The sequence below is a fragment of the Pipistrellus hanaki genome (genome assembly GCF_964339955.1).
Source record: "Pipistrellus hanaki genome assembly, chromosome: 15".
Lineage (NCBI taxonomy): Eukaryota > Metazoa > Chordata > Mammalia > Chiroptera > Vespertilionidae > Pipistrellus > Pipistrellus hanaki.
In genome coordinates, this window is record NC_140517.1 from 48,056,886 (window position 1) to 48,066,209 (window position 9,324).

Here is a 9,324-nt window from a genome sequence, read left to right on the forward strand (position 1 = left end):
TCAGAGACTTTTCTACTTCTATCACAGTAGAAAAGCCCTATCAATGAAGTGAATATTCAACATTTCTCCACTATCAGAGAGTTCACACTGGAGAAAAGCCTTATAAATACACTGAATGTGGAAAATCTTTTACAAGATGCAGTAGTTTCCAATATTATCAAAAAGTGCACATTGGAGAAAAGCCCTTTCAATGCAGTGAATGTGGAAAGTCCTTTACCCAGAGCAGTCATCTTCATAAACATTGCAGACTTCATACAGAAGAAACGCCTTATAAATGAAATGAATGTGGGAAATTTTTCCCTCTAAGAACATCCTTCAACATCAGAGAGAGTTCATGCAGGAGAAAAGCTTTATAAATGCAGTAAATGAAATCTTATACAAGTAGCAGTGATCTCTAATATCAGAGAGTTCACACTGGAGAAAGTCATTATGAGTGCAATTAATGTGAGATATCTCTCTCCCAAATTTCTGAATTTACTCTCCTCATAAGTGTAAAAATGTGAGAAATTTCTTAGATGTGTAGAAAATGTAATTTAGTTAGAACTTTCCAATAGAACAGGAAAATTTGTGAATCCTCATTTTTCTGAATTGTATCTCATACATTTAATCACATGTTATGTAAAGTTCCCAATAGTGTTTTTGCTGTTGTGTTTGTTTTTATGTTGGAATACTATCTAATTATGTTGCACTTTCTAACATATAGAGATGTCCATCCAGATCTATGTCACATTATATTTCTGCTGATGAAGATTTTTCACCCAAACCTCCTTAAACGTCCCTACTGATGGCATCAATCAGCATCCTCATGTACTGAGGGGTGCTGACTCTGTTGTCTAATTGGTTGAAGAAAATTAAGAATACCTGAGACCTTATTTCTTGTTTCCCTGTCATAAGTTGCCACATAGAAGAATTCCTATTTTCATGGACACACTCTCTCTAGATGCTAATGATGAATTTATTGAGTTTCTAAGTCATCAATGGGATAACTGCCAGTCTCCGGTTTCTTTCTGTGCAAAATAATGAGCGATTTTTCCTAAGACTTCTGAAATCTTTTTTTTTTTTTAATCTTTATTTTTCAGATTATTACCATTGTTCCTCATCCCTATCCCCCTTCACCTCCCACATAGCTTCCCTCCACCTGATTCCCAACCCATCCTCGGCCCTCACCTACCTCCCAATTTCCTCATTCATAGGTGTATGATTTTTATCCAGTCTCTTGCAGCACTCCCCACACTCCCTCTCCCCCCACCCCAAGAACTCTCAGTCGACTCCCTTTCTATGCCCCTGATTCTATTATATTTATCAGTTTATTCTGTTCATCAGATTTTTAATTCACTTTATTTTTAAAAAATAGCCGAAACCGGTTTGGCTCAGCGGTAGAGCGTCGGTCTGCGGACTGAAAGGTCCCAAGTTCGATTCCGGTCAAGGGCATGTATGTTGGTTGTGGGCATATCCCCAGTAGGGGGTGTGCAAGAGGCAGCTGGTCGATGTTTCTCTCTCATCGACGTTTCTAGCTCTCTATCTCTCTCCCTTCCTCTCTGTAAAATATATTTTAAAAAAATAAATAAATAAAAAATAAAAAATATATATTTTATTGATTTTTTACAGAGAGGAAGGGAGAGGGATAGAGAGTTAGAAACACAGATGAGAAGCATCAATCTGCTGCTGTGTCTGCAACCAAGGTACTTGCCCTTGACTGCAGTCGAACCTGGAAACCTTCAGTCTCCAGGCCTACACTCTATCCAGTGAGCCACACTAGCTATTCCTGTCTGGTCTGCATAGTTTCTTTTTCTTTTCTTTTTTTTTAAATCAATCTTTATTGTTCATATTATTACAAAGGTTAATCATTTCTTCCCCCCTCCACCAGGTTCCCACCCCACTCTCCGTCCCCTCCCCATCCCCCATTGTACTCATCCATAGGTGCACAGTTTATGTTCAGTCTCTTCTTCCCTCCCTTTCCCCGATGGTAAATCCCTTTTCAGATAGTAAATCAGTTACTTAGCATTTTCTCATATCAATAATACCTCCACATGCCCAAAGATACACTTCACACAAAAGACATTTCCAAATAGGTCAACCAACCTCATCCAGGCCCCGCACAAGGCACTCACAGATCAACACCCCAGCGCTATACTAACTCAACATATCCAGATGCATATTTTCTGTTGAGAAATCCGCTGACAATCATATGGGTGCTCCCTTGTAGGAAATTAATTGTTTTTTCTCTTTCTGCTTTTAATATTTTTTCTTTGCCTTTTGCTCTTTGCATTTTAATTATGATGTGTCCAGGGATGTGGCTTTTGTGACCCAGGCAGCATTCCAGTGGGTTTGGGTGAAAGTTCTTCATTGTTGCATTTTCTGACACTGAGATGAGACTTGCCCAGAGAGCATAAGTATGTGAATTGTATATAGAGTTCACAAACCTGTTGTAAAATAGGTGAACATACATTTGTTTTATCTTTTAATAGCTGTAATGAGTAAATTGCATGTGTTAAGTATGGTGTCTCCTAAATCTTGATATGTGCTTGAAACTGAAACCATCATTATACTCATCAGCCTGATCGTATCCGTCACTGTGTATTTGTTTCATGACCTCATTTATTCTGTATCTCTTCATAGCTCCCATAGTACCCATTGATTTACATTCGAATTTATTAAAGAACTTTGCTTTTTCTAAGTATTCTTCTTTAATTTATATTTCAAAAGTTCTTGGAGATTTACTAAAGGTTTATTAGTAACTCATTTATTATTTTGCTAGATATTCTTTTTGTTGTTATTGTTAATCCTCACCCGAGGATATTTTTCCATTGATGTTTAGGGAAAGTTGAAAAAACAAGGAAAGGCAGAGAAACATTGATGTAAGAGAAACACATCAATTGGTTGCCTCCTGCATCAGCTGTGACCAGGGTCCAGGCTGTGAAGGAGTGTTCAACCAAGATACATGCCTTTGACTGGCATCAAACCTAGGACCCTTTAGTCTGCAGGCCTATGCTCTATCCAGAGCCAAACCTGCTTGTGCTCAGGTAGATATTCTTATCTTTGAGTATATGACCATCATTTTCATTTTTAAAATATATTTATCTTATTGATATTTTACAGAGAGTAAGAGAGAGGGATAAAGAGTTAGAAACATCATGGTAGAGAAATAGGCAGTCCAGCTGCCTCCTGCACAGCCCCCACCGGGGATGTGCCTGCAACCAATGTACATGCCCTTGACTGGAATCGAACCTGGGACCCCTCATTCTGCAGACTGACACGCTATCCACTGAGTCAAACTGGTTTTGGCTTCCATCATTTCCATTTTAACAAATATTTGGTTATCTTATCTAATAAAAGAGTAATATGCAAATTAACCATTACTTTTTGACAAATGACTGCGCCCATAGCCACAAGATGGCAGTGCCCCGTCCTCTCAGCCCCACTAGAGTCCTGGGCTCCCCCTATCCCCGCTCCCTCCCTGTCTCAGGGCAAGCTGCTGCTGAGAGCCTGAAGAGTAGGTGTCCTGGCAAAATATTGCCCAGAGGCCCTTCTGCCCCTTCATAAAAACAAAAACAAATTTGATCCCCTGCCATGGCCGGCAGCCTGGGCTGGGGTCTCAGCCTGGCAGAGGCATGCACCCACATAGTGTGATCTGCTTCCAGCTGCGGCAGCCTGGGTTTTCAATCACTGATTCACACGATTCAGGAAGATATGGAGGAATTTTAAATGTTTCATTTTAAAATATATATATTTTATTGATTTTTTTACAGAGAGGAAAGGAAAGGGATAGAGAGTTGGAAACGTCTATGAGAGAAACATCGATCGGCTGCCTCCTGCAAACTTCCCACTGGGTATGTGCCCCCAACAAAGGTACGTGCCCTTGATGAGAATCGAACCTGGGACCCTTGAGGCTGCAGGCTGATGCTCCATCCACTGAGCTGAACTGGTTACGGCTATCCAATATGTTAAAGAAAAAAATAACCATCTAATAAAGAGGAAATATGCAGGTGAGGGCATTTGGGGGTGACCAGGTTTTCTGGGGAGTGCAGCTGGGGAGAATTGGGCTGGTGAGCAAACAGTAACAATGCAGGTCCGACCTTCTCTGACTTGGTCCTGGGCAACCTGCAGGGACCCATAGCTGCTGGCTGTTACTATGGCAAGGCATTTTCACCATCTTTCATCTCTGGACTGTTTCTCCTCTTGTCTTTGTGGCTGGAGCAAATGTGGTACCATCTCACACTGTAGGAGACTCATGCCAAATGGCCTGAATGAAGAAACAATGCCTGTTATTCAGAAACAGCAGGTCCTGAAGAAAGATATGCAAAACCAGCAGCTAAAGGAAGCCACGCAGGGGCATGACAAACTTGCGCTGGAAATCACCTCCCCTTAAGGCCCTGGAGGACCCTGAGTATACTTGGTGTGTCCTTGGGCTATTTGCCCCCAAATGCATTCCTGGAGTTCCCTGAGGAAACGACAGGATTCTGCTCTTGCAGCCTAGGAACTACATTACCCAGAAGGCCACGCATGGAATGCCACCAGGCTGAGCCAATGGGGGCTGAGAAAAGGCCGTTTCCTTTGTTTTTTTCTGTGGGCGGGACTAATCCAGGCGGGTTTTGTCTTCTGTCAGGTCTGTCTGAGGCGGTCAAGAGCTCCGAGGAGAAGGCAGGAGAGAGGTATTCCCGCCTCACAGCCCATGGGGGGAGCCTCCGGGGGTGCAGGAAGCCCGCGCACCGCACGCCCCGGGGCCGGACAGGCCCCGCCGTTCCCTCAGCCGCTGCCGCTCCCGCCCCGCTGCGCCCACGGAGGCCAATGGCGGCGCCCGTGTGGAGGCGGGTGGCCGAGGTGAGTTTGTGTCCCCCGGGCCCTCACCGCCTCCTCACCCCGCACCCCACAGCCCGGTGCGGGCCTGTCCCTCCTGCAGCTCCGTCCGCGGGGAGGACCGTGAGGAAGGCGGAGGGGAGGGAGGAGGCGGTGGCTTCTGAGGACACAGCCAGTGCGGGGCGGAGAGGACCGGGGTGACCGGCCTCTGAGGTTCCCCTGAGGGTGTGGCTGTGAGGATCGGCGGGCAGATCAGAGGCTGCAGGGAGGACTCACAGCCTCATGGGGGCTTTCCCGGCTGTGGGTCCCTCAGGGGCCTGGGGTGGTCCTGGACCCGCTGGAAGACAGGCTTCTCCACATGCCATGTGCCAAGTCCCTGGGGGAGTCCAGCGAGACCCAGTGGCATTGGAGCAGGAAGGGGGCAGAGCTGAGGGAGTGAAACTGGGACTGAAGATGGGAAGGGGATAAACATTACCCAGTGTGTGCACATCTGGAGGAAGTGAGAGCTGATGGTCCCCGAAGCATAAGCCCACTTTTGGCTTTGTCTTGGAGACTGTGTGGCCGGAAGGCTGGGGCCCTGCAGGCATCCCCAGAATTTAAATGGCCTTGCTCTCTTCCATACCCTCCCCCAATCCTTCCCACCCAACCCAGCTGCTCTGCTGAGGGCAATCCCAGTGAATTATGGGACTGTGATGAGAGAGCAGCCTGCACTGGCATTAGGGCCTGGAGTCCACACTAACTGGGTGCCCTGGAGGTGGTAGGGGAGGGGAAGGTGTGTAAGGAGTACAATTACTGGTTGTCAGAGAGACAACTCTGGTGTCAATTGTCTCTATTCTGACAGGTTGGCGTGACCTTTGAGGACATTGCCCTGTACTTCTCCAGGGAGGAATGGAGCCTCCTCGATGAGGGTCAGAGACAGCTGTACCTGAATGTGATGCTGGAGAACTTTGAAGTTGTATCCTCGCTGGGTAAGACCCTCACTCTCACAGTGATTTGGAATCGAACCTGGGACCCTTCAGTCTGCAGACCGATGCTCTACCACTGAGCCAAACCGGCTTCGGCCTTTTCGAGTTTTTTAATGCCATACATTTAGAGATTCTCTTTTCATTTTCTTTGTAAAATACCATAGGAATTATCCTCAGAATTGCATTTAATCGATAAATTGCATTGTGTACTATAGATATTTTCAACGTATTTCTTTTTTAAAAATTCTTTGTTTAAAGTATTACATATTGTATCACATATGTCTGCTTTTTTCCTGATTGACCACAAATGACTCATATCATGTGATATGTATCTTTCTCTGGCTTGCTTATTTACAATAGTTTAGTAAAATGCTCCTCAGTCCATCCATGCTGTTGGAAATACCCTGTTTCCCCGAAAATAAGACAGTGTCTTATATTTATTTTTTCTCCCAAAGTTGCACTAGGTCTTATTTTCAGGGGATGTCTTATTTTTGGGGAAACACGGTAGTAAGGGGTCCTTCTTTTTCACAGCAGCACAGTATTCCACTGTGTAGATATACCACAGTTTTTTAATCCACACATCTGCTGATGGGCACTTAGGTTGTTTCCAAATCTTAGCTATGGTAAATTGTGCTGCTATGAATATAGTGGTACATATGTCCTTTCTGATTGGTGTTTCTGATTTCTTGGGATATTTGCCTAGAAGTGGGATCACTGGATCAAATGGGAGTTCCCTTTTTAATTTTTTAAGGAAACTTTATACTATTTTTTACAGTGGCTGAACCTGTCTACATTCCCACCTGCCATGCACAAGGTTCTCTTTCTCCCCACATCCTCGCCAGCACTTGTTGTTTGTTGATTTGTTGATGATATCCATCTGACAGATGTGAGATGGTACTGCATTGTCATTTGATTTGCATCTCTCAGATAATTAGTGACTTTGAGCATGTTTTCATATGTCTCTTGGCCTTCTGTATGTCCTCTTCCAAAAAGTATGTCCTCTTTCTATTTAAGTCCTTTGACCATGTTTTGATTGCATTGTTTATCTTTTTATTAACATGTCTGAGTTCCCTGTAAATTTTGGAGAGTAAACCCTTATCAGATATAGCATTGGCAAATATGTTCTCCCATGCTGTGGGCTTTCGTTGATGGTTTCTTTGCCTTTGCAGAAGCTTTTTATATGGATGTAAGTGCCATTTGTTTATTTTTTCCTTAGTTTGCATTGCCCTAGATGCTGCCTGGGTAAAGACATTGCTAGGACGTTATGTCTGATATTTTGCTGCCTGTGGATTCTTCTAAGATTTTTATGGCATCACGTCTTACGTTTAAGTCCCTTACCCATTTTGAGATTACTTATGTATATATTGTAAGTTAATGGTCTAGTTTCATTTTTTGCATATGTCTGTCCAATTTTCCCAACATTGTTTATTGAAGAGACTATCTGTCTTTTTAAAAAAATTTGTTAATTGATCAAGGTATTACATATATGCTCTTGTTGCTCCATCCCCCTTTCTCCCCGCCACTCATGCCCTAACCCTCCTGTTGTCTGTGTCCATTGATTATGCTTATATGCATGCATACAAGGCCTTTGGTTGATCTCTCCCTTACCCTCCCCCCCCCCCCTTACCTTTGCTCTGAGGTTTGATGGTTTGATCAATGTTTCTCTGTCTCTGGATCTGTTTTAGTTCATCAGTTTATGTTGTTCATTACATTCCATAAATGAGTGAGATCATATGATATTTACCTTTCTCTGTCTGGCTTATTTCACTTAGCATAATGCTCTCCAGTTCCATGCATGCTGTTGCAAATGGTAAGAACTCTTTTTTTTTTGTTTTTTACCACAGGGAAGTATTCCATTGTGTAGATATACCACAGTTTTTTAACACACTCATCTGCCGATGGGCACTTAGGCTCTTTCCAAATCTTAGCTATTGTAAATTGTGCTGCTATGAGCATAGGGGTGCTTATATGTTTTCTAATTGGTATTTCTAGTTTCTTGGGATATATTTCTACATGTGGGATCACTGGGTCAAATGGGAGTTCCATTTTTACTTTTCTGGGGAAACTCCATACTGTTCTCCACAGTGGCTGCACCAGTCTGCATTCCCACATATGCCAAAGCAATTTCTTCACTGATACTGTCCTAGAGCAGGGCACTAGGGTTCCTTTTTCTCTGTATCCTCGCCAGCACTTGCTGTTTGTTGATTTGTTGATGGTTGTCATTCTGACAGGTGTGAGATGGTACTGCATTGTGGTTTTGACTTGCATCTCGGATGATTAGTGACTTTGAGCATGTTTTTATATGCCTCTTGGTCTTCCTTCTGTCTTCTTTTAAAAAGTATCTATTGTACTTAGGTCTCTTGCTTAATTATTTTTTATTTTTTTATTGATTTTACAGAGAGGAATTGAGAGGGATAGAGAGTTAGAAATGTCCATGAGAGAGAAATATCCACCAACTGCCTCTTGCACACCCCCTACTGGGGATGTACCCGCAACCAAGGTACATGCCCTTGACAGGAATCGAACCCGCGACCTTTCAGCCCCTAGGCCGACACTCTATCCACTGAGCCAAACCGGTTTCGGCCCCTTGCTTAATTTTTTATTGGGTTGTTTATCTGCTTTTGATTAAGTTGTATGAGTTCCCTATAAATGTTGGAGATTAAACCCTTATCGGTGTTAACATTAGCAAATACATTCTCCCATACACTGGGCTTTCTTGTTGTTTTGTGATGATTTATTCTGCTGTGAAAAACCTTTTTTTTTTTTTTTTTTTTTTTTAGTGTAGTACCATTTGCTTATTTTCTCTTTAGTTTCCATTGTTCTAGGAGAGGTGACAGTGAAGAAATTACTTGGGCATATGTCTAAGATTTGGCTGCCTGTAGATTCCTCTAGTATTTTTTATTTTATTGATTTTTTTACACAGAGGAAGGGAGAGAGAGAGAGAGTTAGAAACATCGATGAGAGAGAGTCATCGATCAGCTGCCTCTTGCACACCCCCCACTGGGGATATGCCCGCAACCAAGGTACATGCCCTTGACCGGAATCAAACCCGGGACCTTTCAGTCCCCAAGCCGACGCTCTATCCATTGAGCCAAACGGGTCTCGGCTCTGTATCAGGTTTGGATTGCCCCAATGAGGCCCAGCAGTGAAGCAAGGAAGGCTAGTGCTGATGCCAGGTCTTGGGCCTTTTATTGATAGTTGGGACTCCCTGACCCAACTGCAACTTGTTTGACAGGTTTTCCCTGACCAAGAACAGGCCATGAATATACAGCAGCTGCTGCACACAGCTTGGGTGGGTTTGTAATAAAATGGGTGAGGTGTCCGGGAATCACTACGGCAGAGCAAACAAATGGCTGTGATTCAGGCCTGGGACTCTTGAGGTTGCAGCATAGGACCAATGATCTGTGAGAGCACCTCCATCTAGGAGGAAGCTGCCCTTGAGCTCCTGCCCCAATTCCAATCAATCTAGTTTCTCCTTGTTTGTATCTGGGACCCTGCTGAGCCTAGCCTGGCACTGGAGCTTGGAGGAAGCGGGAGCTTGTAGGAAGCGGGAGCTTGTAAG

General features: G+C 43.8%; 1 protein-coding gene across 3 annotated transcripts in view; it reads left to right on the forward strand.

Moving 5' to 3' along the window:
- Positions 1-3,582: 3,582 nt before the first annotated feature.
- LOC311633334 (zinc finger protein 154-like) overlaps positions 3,583-9,324 on the forward strand; it is a 118,778-nt gene continuing 113,036 nt past the window's right edge. For 2 of the 3 annotated variants that reach the window (XR_014796955.1, XR_014796957.1), the window contains exon 1: positions 3,583-4,821. The gene's annotated coding sequence lies outside the window, so the exon portion shown is untranslated. Of the gene's footprint in view, positions 4,822-5,638; positions 5,766-9,324 lie in introns of all 3 variants that reach the window. The other variant, XR_014796956.1, reaches the window with a different exon arrangement.